Raw genomic sequence first — 8,988 nt, forward strand, 5'->3', positions numbered from 1 at the left:
TTTTATATTACTTTATTATTCTTTATAAATTATTTATTATTATTTTATTAATATTTATAAACTATATTATTATTATTTACAAATAATATATATAAATTAATTGATGGAGGTTTTTTAGATTGTTAATTGATAAAGATTTTAAAATTAGAACTATACTCCTTTTATGATTTTTTTTTAAAATCATTTATAATTATTTTTTTATATTTTTAATTAAAGTGAATTCTATATAATAAAAAATATTAATATTTAATAATAATGAGATTTATAATAAGTGATGTTTTTTAACATATCGTATAGTTGTAAGTAACAATTTTTTTAAATGTATATATGTATATATATTAAATATCTTAACATGTAACTTATCATAAAAAATATTTAATAATTAGTCGAAGTATTTTGTGTTATTGGGTTAGAAATATATTTCTAAAAGAAATTTAGAATGGAAATTTTTTTTATGAGCATTGCAAAAAGAAGATAAAAAGGGATAACCACGTAGCTATAAGTTTTTATAATTTATTTTAAATTAATTAATATGATTATTTCATTTTATTAAAAAATAATTTCAATTTTATATAACTATTCTATCTTAATTATAAACTAGTTATAGATAAATTTATATTTTTCATGAGTAAAGATATATATACAATTCTTTTACAATTATTTTATAATTAATCTTCAAACCATCAGTAAAATTATACCACTCCAACAAAAATAAATTTTAATATTATAAAACTATCCCCTATTTCATATAAAATTATAAATTAGCTGTAAAATAATTAAAAAGTTATCTTCTTTCATTGGGTGGCTCTACTGGGAGCCCGCTAGGTTCCCGTTAGTGTATTTTAAATGTTTTTTTTCTCTTTATATATATTTTAATATTTTTAAATATTAAAAAAAATAAAAAATAATTAAAATATCATTAAAAAATAATTTCTTAATTATTAAGTAAAAAAATAAAAAATTACAAAAAGTGCGAGAAAAGGATAATAAATAGAGAGAAGAATAACTTCTATTTTTTAAACTTCTACTTTTGTGGAACACAGATAAATTCCGACAAAGGATGTGAGGCAGCTTTGAACGGAGGGTGGGTGTGCATGTTGCGTCTGTTACCAACTCCTTTCTGATACAAGTCTCAGTTTCATTGTCTCTTCCTTTCTCTTAATTTGTTCTTCTGAGCTGTAAAAGGTTTGAAGGTCTGTGCGTTTTGTTAATTAGTCAGAGATGAGTGACCCTAAGTATGCGTACCCCTACCCTGCTCAAGGTATGCATGCTCTTTTCCTCCTAATTTACCAGCTTCTTTCACTATTTTCATTGACTTTCTACCTGTTTAATTCTTCTGTTTATCTACTTATTTTCTGTCATTTTTGCTTATATTTGGGGATTAAAGTCTTTAATTCTTCTTGATTTATTGAACTACTGGTTGGAAAAATAGTGGGTAAGCTTTACCTTTGTTTGGTTTTTTGGGTTTGTTCTTTTTTCTGGGCTATATTTGTATAAGGTAGGAAAGCTCTGAAATTTTAATTTTTGGGACTTGGAATTGGAGTTTTCTTTAATCTCTTCTCTGCCTTTATAGTCTAGAAAAACTGTTTTTTTCCCCCGCTTTGTGGAGTTTATACATATTGCCATGCCTGCCACTGCCAGGTTATTATCAAGGACCCCCAGTGATGGCACCTCCACAGTATGCTGCACCACCACCCAGGAGGGAACCAGGTTTCCTTGAGGGATGGTAAATGTCTCTCTCTCTCTCGTCTCTCCCTGCAAATTTTTCTGAAACATGTTTCTTTTCTCTCTCCCCCTGATCCCTCTCCTAAATCTTGAAGTATTAATTACCCATGATCTAAAAAGATAAAGGTACCAAAAAGTTCAGTTCTAGTGTTTTTTTTTTCTGATTTATGGATATTGTTTTGGAACAGTTTAGCAGCTCTGTGTTGCTGTTGCCTCCTTGACGAGTGTTGCTGCGACCCATCCATCATCTTTATCAGCTGATGATCATCATGCATCCTGTAATTTCATGCACTAATATCATTTCCCCACTTATAAATAGTAATAGGTAGTGTCACCTCTTGCCGCTTGATGGTGTTCTTCTGTGATCATGTAATGTTTCAAACTTATAAATAGTTGGTGTGTCCGGATCATCTCTATCTTTTGTGCTGTAGTTCTCTGTACATTATTCATCATTTTTCTCTCTTCTTTTGGTTTGGTTTGCAGAATTTTTTCGCCTTTTAATTGCTTGTTTCTTGACCTTTTCTTTTATTTTAATGCGTTTGAATTTTTTTTAAAAAAAGTTATTATTTTCTTTATATAATAGTAAAAAAAAAACTTTATCGTTACTATTTGTTACTCTTTTTATAAATTGGACGGTGTTATGTCCACACCTCCCAACTCTCATTGATAGCTACGTTAGGTATAATTTATCTTTTATATATATATATATATGTTTTTCTTATAATTTTAGATATTTAAAAATATATATATAATATTATTAAAAAATATTTTTTTAATTATTAAATAAAAAAAAAAATTACAGCAATAAAAACCAAGGATAAGATTGTGAGGTCCTTATAAATTTTATGGATGAGCGAACGACTCCAATGTCAATTCTGTCTGGGAGAAGGGAAATCCAGAGTCTTCAGACAACTGTCACAATTGTCAATTAATATTTTAGTTAGTCTTTTGACAAATTAAAAATGATTTGTGGGTGTGGTCCAATGTCATGTAGGCTACCCGCTGTTTTTTCAAAACCCCCCGGGTCCAGTTCATATAATTATGGCGCAATTCCACCCACTTAACTTTTTTCATAATACTTTTTTTTTTTTTTTTTAATCGGACGACTCTGCCGCCCCACTCGATTTTACTGCATAGCACTTTTTAATTTTTTTTTCTTTTTTATATTTTTTTAATATATTTAAATATTTTTAAAAAATAAAAAAATACACTAATACATTTAAAAGCATTGAGTAAAAAAAAAATACCGAGCGGTGACACCGAACGATATATGTGAGCCGCAGAGTAGATTTTATTTTATTTTATTTTTAAAACAGTAGCCGAGTTTTCAATTTTTTTTTTTTTTAATTCAAGCAGCTCAGTTTTTTATTTTTATAAAATTGATACTGATCTTTAAAAAACTCTCAAATGGGTATGTTCATCTATTTTCTGTTAAAATATTAAAGATGGGTCACGTGACAATCTCTAATTAGAGAAGAGTATTGCTATTTCTATAAAAAATTATACAAAAATAATTTTATAAATTGACGTAATTTCGTGTATATTTGAGATTATAGTAAGAAATATAACTTATAAATTTAGGACTTATAATTTAAATAATAAGTTAAATAGTTCTAAAGCTGTTACTGTCTGATAAGCATGTATCTAAAATAATTTTAAAGTTAGTTACATTAATTTTTTAAAAATATATAATTATCTGTATGAGCTTTTCTATAAAAGCTTCAATTTGATGTTTTTTAAAAAAGTAGACTTTCAATTTTTTTAGGTGATTAAAACACTTTTTATAAATTTATCAAATATATTAATTTTTTAAAAGAGCTTTTAAATAGTTAAAAACACTTTTTAAACTTTCAAACTCAATTCTAAAGAGTTTCTTTATTTGATTCGTTAGATCTATTTTATAATAAAAATAATTTTATAATTTGAGAAATCATATCAAAATTATATCAGTATGTGAGATTATTTTTATATAATTTTTATTTTATTTTTTTATGGATGTAGAGTATTTCCCATTCTCACATATTAACACGTGACATACGGATTCCATAATATGTCAATAATGTCGTATTTTCTGGGGGTAAGATTTACGGAGATATTGAATTATATGTTTAATTGGCGTTCAGGTTGAAAAAGGTTTGAATTGTAAAAAGGTGAAAGCTCGAGTACTAATTTAAAAATTAATTATTTTTTTATTATGTTTTAAATGAGAGATGTATTTTATTGAGTTATTACATATATGACAAGATTTGATTTACAATATATTTGATTTTCAAATTTTCAAATTTATATATATATATATATATATATAATTATTCTATTCAACAGCTCTACATCATATAAAAAAACAAATGTATAATGTAAAAGTGTAAAATTGAATTTTTCATATAGGAAAATGCTGGAGCTCCCGCTGGGGGCTCCCGCTGGAGCTCTAGTGTATTTTATCATGTGTATTTTTTAATTCTTTTTTTATATAGATGTTTTTAATGATTTTAAATATTTTTAAAAAATAAAAAAATTTATAATATTATTAAATAATAATTACTTAATCACGAAGTAAAATATAAAATATTTTTTTATAATTTTTTATTTTACTTCGTGATTAAGAAAGTATTTTTTAATAACTTTTTTTTTATTTCTTGATTAAGAAAATATTTTTAATAATGTTCTAAATTTATTTTATTTTTTAAAAAATATTAAAAAATATTAAAAAAATTATATAAAAAATAACTTAAAAAAAAACACATACAATATATGCTATAGCCCCCAGCGGGAGCTCTCAGCGGGAGGCCCCAGCGGGGGCTGTAGCATGATCCTTTCATATATATATATTCCTCTTGAACGAATTCATGATGTCTTTATCATATAGAGTATGTTTAGCTTTAGGGAATGGTGGAGTTGGTGCCACCTAAATTTGGATGACGTTTTTGCAATAACATTTATGATGAATAATATTGCGCTAATAAATATTTAATTGAATTAGGACGACTTTGGAGCATTCCCATCCGACTAGTTTTGCTACGTCATTCCATGCACGCACGCTGTTTTCTCTTTGTGCTGATCATTTTGTTCTGAATTATTCTCAATTGTGTTAAGCTTATAAAAGCGATATTCTCGAGCTGTTTAATATATGAAAAATTATTCATCTATTTTATCAAATTATGTTATATGATTTAAATTCTTTTATGCAAAGATATTTTTAATTGACATGATATTTTATAGCAAGAAGGGAGTACCTAGGAATGTAAAAAAAAAAAAAAAAAAAAAGGGTAAACCGGTTAAACCGACCTGGAACCGGTTTTTGAAAATCTAAATTATATATATTATTGCTAAATTAATAATTAATATAACATGAAATTTTAATCTAATTATTCATATCTATTAATCTTATAACATAAAATTAAAGAAAATACTCTAGTTACAAATGGATTATACAAAAATAATTTTGTAAACTGATATAGTTCGTCAGATTATAAAATTACTTTTATTATAAAGTAGATCTAACGGATCAGATGAAGTCACATTAATTTGTGGGACTACTTATACTATACTAAATTGACATCATTAATAACTCATGAGTTAGATACTACTTATATTATACTAATATAATTAGACACTAATAAATAAGTAATTATTAATATTAAATATTAAATTTTCATAAATTTGTCTAAAATCAGACTAAAGTACCACATGTCTCGTACTTCATAAGCACGTAATCGTTACTACTATTATATTATATATGTTTGCAGATCTAATTCCACATGGTAATATTTGTTAATCTAAGAAAAGTAATGAAAAAGTTAAAGCTTTTAAAAAATTTGATTGTTGAGGAAAACAAAATTTAAAAGTATGACATGGAAAAAATAGTAAGTTTTAAAATATAATTGTAGGAGAAATACATTAGAAGAAAACTGCTCAAACGTGACAAGTTATTTTATATGAAAATGATTATTTTTTTATTAAAATAATCTATTTTAATCATAAATAGTTATTTTTATATTATATATAATCATTTTTCTTGTAATAAGAATATTTAAATAGTATAAATAAGAGTGATCAATGGTTAAAAGTATATAGTGGGTTGAGTGTAAATTGTCTTATGGACGGAAGCTAGCTTCGTAGTGGATCAGCCAATCGAGTTGAAAAGAAAAGAGAGAGAGACAGAAAAGGAAAAGATAAGGAGGGAGGGTTGTCGAAGTACGTACTGAGAAGTCTGAGATATACATGGTAAAGAATTCGGGACTCTTCTTTATTTTGGTTTTAATTATTTATTAAAGAGAGAGTATTTTTGAACTTTGCTTCCCATAATTATTCTGGGAGTTTCAGGAAGATTTTATAGATGAATTCTTTTTTACAATGTATAACAAGAGGATGAATTAAAAAACGTAAACTATCTCTATTTTATATTTATCTTTATCCTATCTTATCTTTAACTGTTACATTTGAAGATGAAGATGAAGATGAATCAGATTGACTTGAGCTATTGGCACTGAGTTTTGTGGAAGACTAGCTGCTAGAGTTTGTTTCGGAAGAGCTTGTTTTGTGCTGATATTGTTTTGAATTTGAAGATGTTCTGGATGAAGTGGGCTTAGTCTCAATACGCCCTTGCAAATTCAACGGGAGCTCTCGGATGTTGAGGTTGTGTCGAATAGAGGCAAAATGAGCTTGTGGTAATGGCTTTGTTAAAGCATCCGCATGTTGATTCTTTGACGAAAGAAAACGTACATTGAGAGATCTGGAGGCAACTTGATCATGAACAAAATGGTAGTCTATAGAAATATGTTTTGTTCGAGAATGGAAGAGAGGATTAGCTGTCATGTATGTTGCACCAATATTATTGCATCACAGTATAGGTGGATGTGGCAACTTAATTTGAAGCTCGCTGAGAAGAGATTGGACCCTAATTAACTCAGTAGAGGTGTTGGCAATAGCTCTATATTCAGCTTCGGTGCTAGAATGTGATACTGTCTTTTGCTTTCGTGAACTCCAAGAAATTAAGTTTGGACCAAGAAAAATGCAGTAACATGTAGTGGATTGTCGATCATTAGGGCAACCTGCCCAATCAGAATCAGAGAAGGCCCGAAGAGAAAGTAAGCTTGACCATTGAAGAAGTAGACCATGATGTGGTGTGAGTCTAAGACAGTGCAATATCCTTTTAATATCGCGCCAAAAGTCTGTTGTCGATCGATGCATGAACTGGCATACCTTATTGACAGCGAAGGCAATAATGAGACGGGTGAAGCTTAAGTATTGTAAGCTCCCAATAGTGCTACAGTAGAGTGTGGGGTCCAAAAAGGGATCTCCATGGTGTTGAGAGAGTGCTGCAGCAGAGACCATGGGAGAATAAATTGATTTTGCCGCTGTCATATTTGTACATTGAAGAAGATCATTTATATAGCGCTGTTGTGATAGTAGTAGACCAGCTTTTGTGAAATGGACTTCAACTCCAAGAAAGTAGTGTAGGGGTCCAAGGTCTTTAAGAGCAAATTTGGATTGGAGCATGGAAATGAGTTGTGCAATTTGTATTGAGTTGGGCCCTGTGATGAAGATGTCATCTACATAAATAAGGATATACATAGGGCTTGGTCCACGCCTGTAGATGATCAATGAGGGGGTCAGACTTGGAGCCCACAAAGCCTAAATCAATAAGCTGGGAACTGAGTTTGGAGTACCAAGCCCGTGGAGCTTGTTTCAAACCATAAAGAGATTTCTTTGAGTGGCAAACATGATTTGGGAAAGCAGGATGTTTAAAACCAGGTGGTTGAGTCATAAATATATCTTCTTCAATATCTCCATGTAAGAATGCATTTTTCACGTCCAATTGGCGAATGACCCAATTGGAGGAAATAACAAGTGATAAAATGAGCCGAATGGTGATGGGCTTGACCACCGGACTATAAGTTTCACCATAGTTGAGGCCCGTTTGTTGGTGATAACCTTTTACCACAAGATGGACCTTGTATCTCTCAAGAGAGCCATACACCCTTTGTTTTATCTTTAAAACTCATTTGCAGCCCACTAAGTTCATCTTGGGTTTTGGGGAAACAAGTGTCCATGTACCATTTTGCATGAGGGCTATGAATTCCTCATTCATAGCTTGGTGCCATGCTGGGTGTTTGACGGCTGAGGTAAAAGAGGTGGGCTCTGACGCATCAAGGTCCAAAGGAGGAGCTATAGAGTTTAATGTGTGAGGTTGGCGAGCCAAGGTGCCATCTGAAAAATGCTTGGGTCTAAAAATATGATTGCGAGCCCGAGTCTGCATGGGATGCTAAACAACTTGTGAAGACTACACTGGATGAGGAGCACTAGTTGTGGATGGTGTTGTTGTGGAATCTGCGGAAGCAAGTTGGTCATGAGAGCTTTGTGAGAAATCTTGTGCTTGTTGTAGACGGATGGTAGGAGGAAGAGTAGCACCTGCAGTAATGTTAGTGGAAGGACCAGATAATTGTGTTTGAGAAAATGGAAAGATGGACTCATCAAATATAACATTTCTAGAAATATAGATGCACCCAGAAGATTGATCTAAACATTTTTAGCCCTTGTGATGTTGGCTATATCCAAGAAAGATACGACGAGAGGAACAAAAATCCATTTTATGTTGATTGTAGGGCCGAAGAAGGGGCCAACATGCCCAAACGAATGTTTTTAAAAATTTGTAATTAGGAACCTGATGGTATAATCGCTCAAGAGGAGTTTGAAGGTTGATTACAGGAGAAGGTAACCGATTTATGAGAAAGGCAGCTGTAGTAAAGGCATCATCTCAATATTTCTGAGGAGCATAAGTAGTAGCAAGCAAAGTGAACCCAGTTTCCACTAAGTGATGATGTTTGCGTTCCACTGAGTCATTTTGTTCATGAATATGAGGACATGAAATGCGGTGAGAAATATCAAAAGAATTTAAGAGAGTATGTAATTTTTGATATTCAACTCCCCAATTGGATCAAAGTGCTTTGATGGGCCTGGCAAAATAACGTTCAACATGATTTTTGAAATTAATAAAGATAGAGGAAACCATAGATTTGGAAGAAATTGGAAACAACTACATATATTTAGAATAGTCATCTACAAAACAAACATAGTAAATATTACCATTACTAGAGAGTTGGGGAGATGGCCCCCATACATCAGTAAATAGCAAATCCAATGGACTCGCTGAAGTGGAGTCTGACAAATGAAAAGGGAGTTTGTGATTCTTGCAAGTTGACATGAATGACAAACCTTATTTGACTTAGTACTAGAAACAACTAAATGGTGTTTTGATAAAAT

At 30.2% G+C, this 8,988-nt stretch overlaps 1 long non-coding RNA gene across 1 annotated transcript; it reads left to right on the plus strand.

The window, feature by feature from the left end:
* Window positions 1–1,018: 1,018 nt before the first annotated feature.
* Window positions 1,019–2,205, plus strand: LOC109013221. The gene is made up of 3 exons (XR_001999565.2): window positions 1,019–1,261; window positions 1,642–1,726; window positions 1,914–2,205. It is a non-coding gene; the product is annotated as an uncharacterized LOC109013221 (long non-coding RNA).
* The last annotated feature ends 6,783 nt before the right edge of the window (window positions 2,206–8,988 follow it).

Source organism: Juglans regia, chromosome 11 (genome assembly GCF_001411555.2).
Source record: "Juglans regia cultivar Chandler chromosome 11, Walnut 2.0, whole genome shotgun sequence".
Lineage (NCBI taxonomy): Eukaryota > Viridiplantae > Streptophyta > Magnoliopsida > Fagales > Juglandaceae > Juglans > Juglans regia.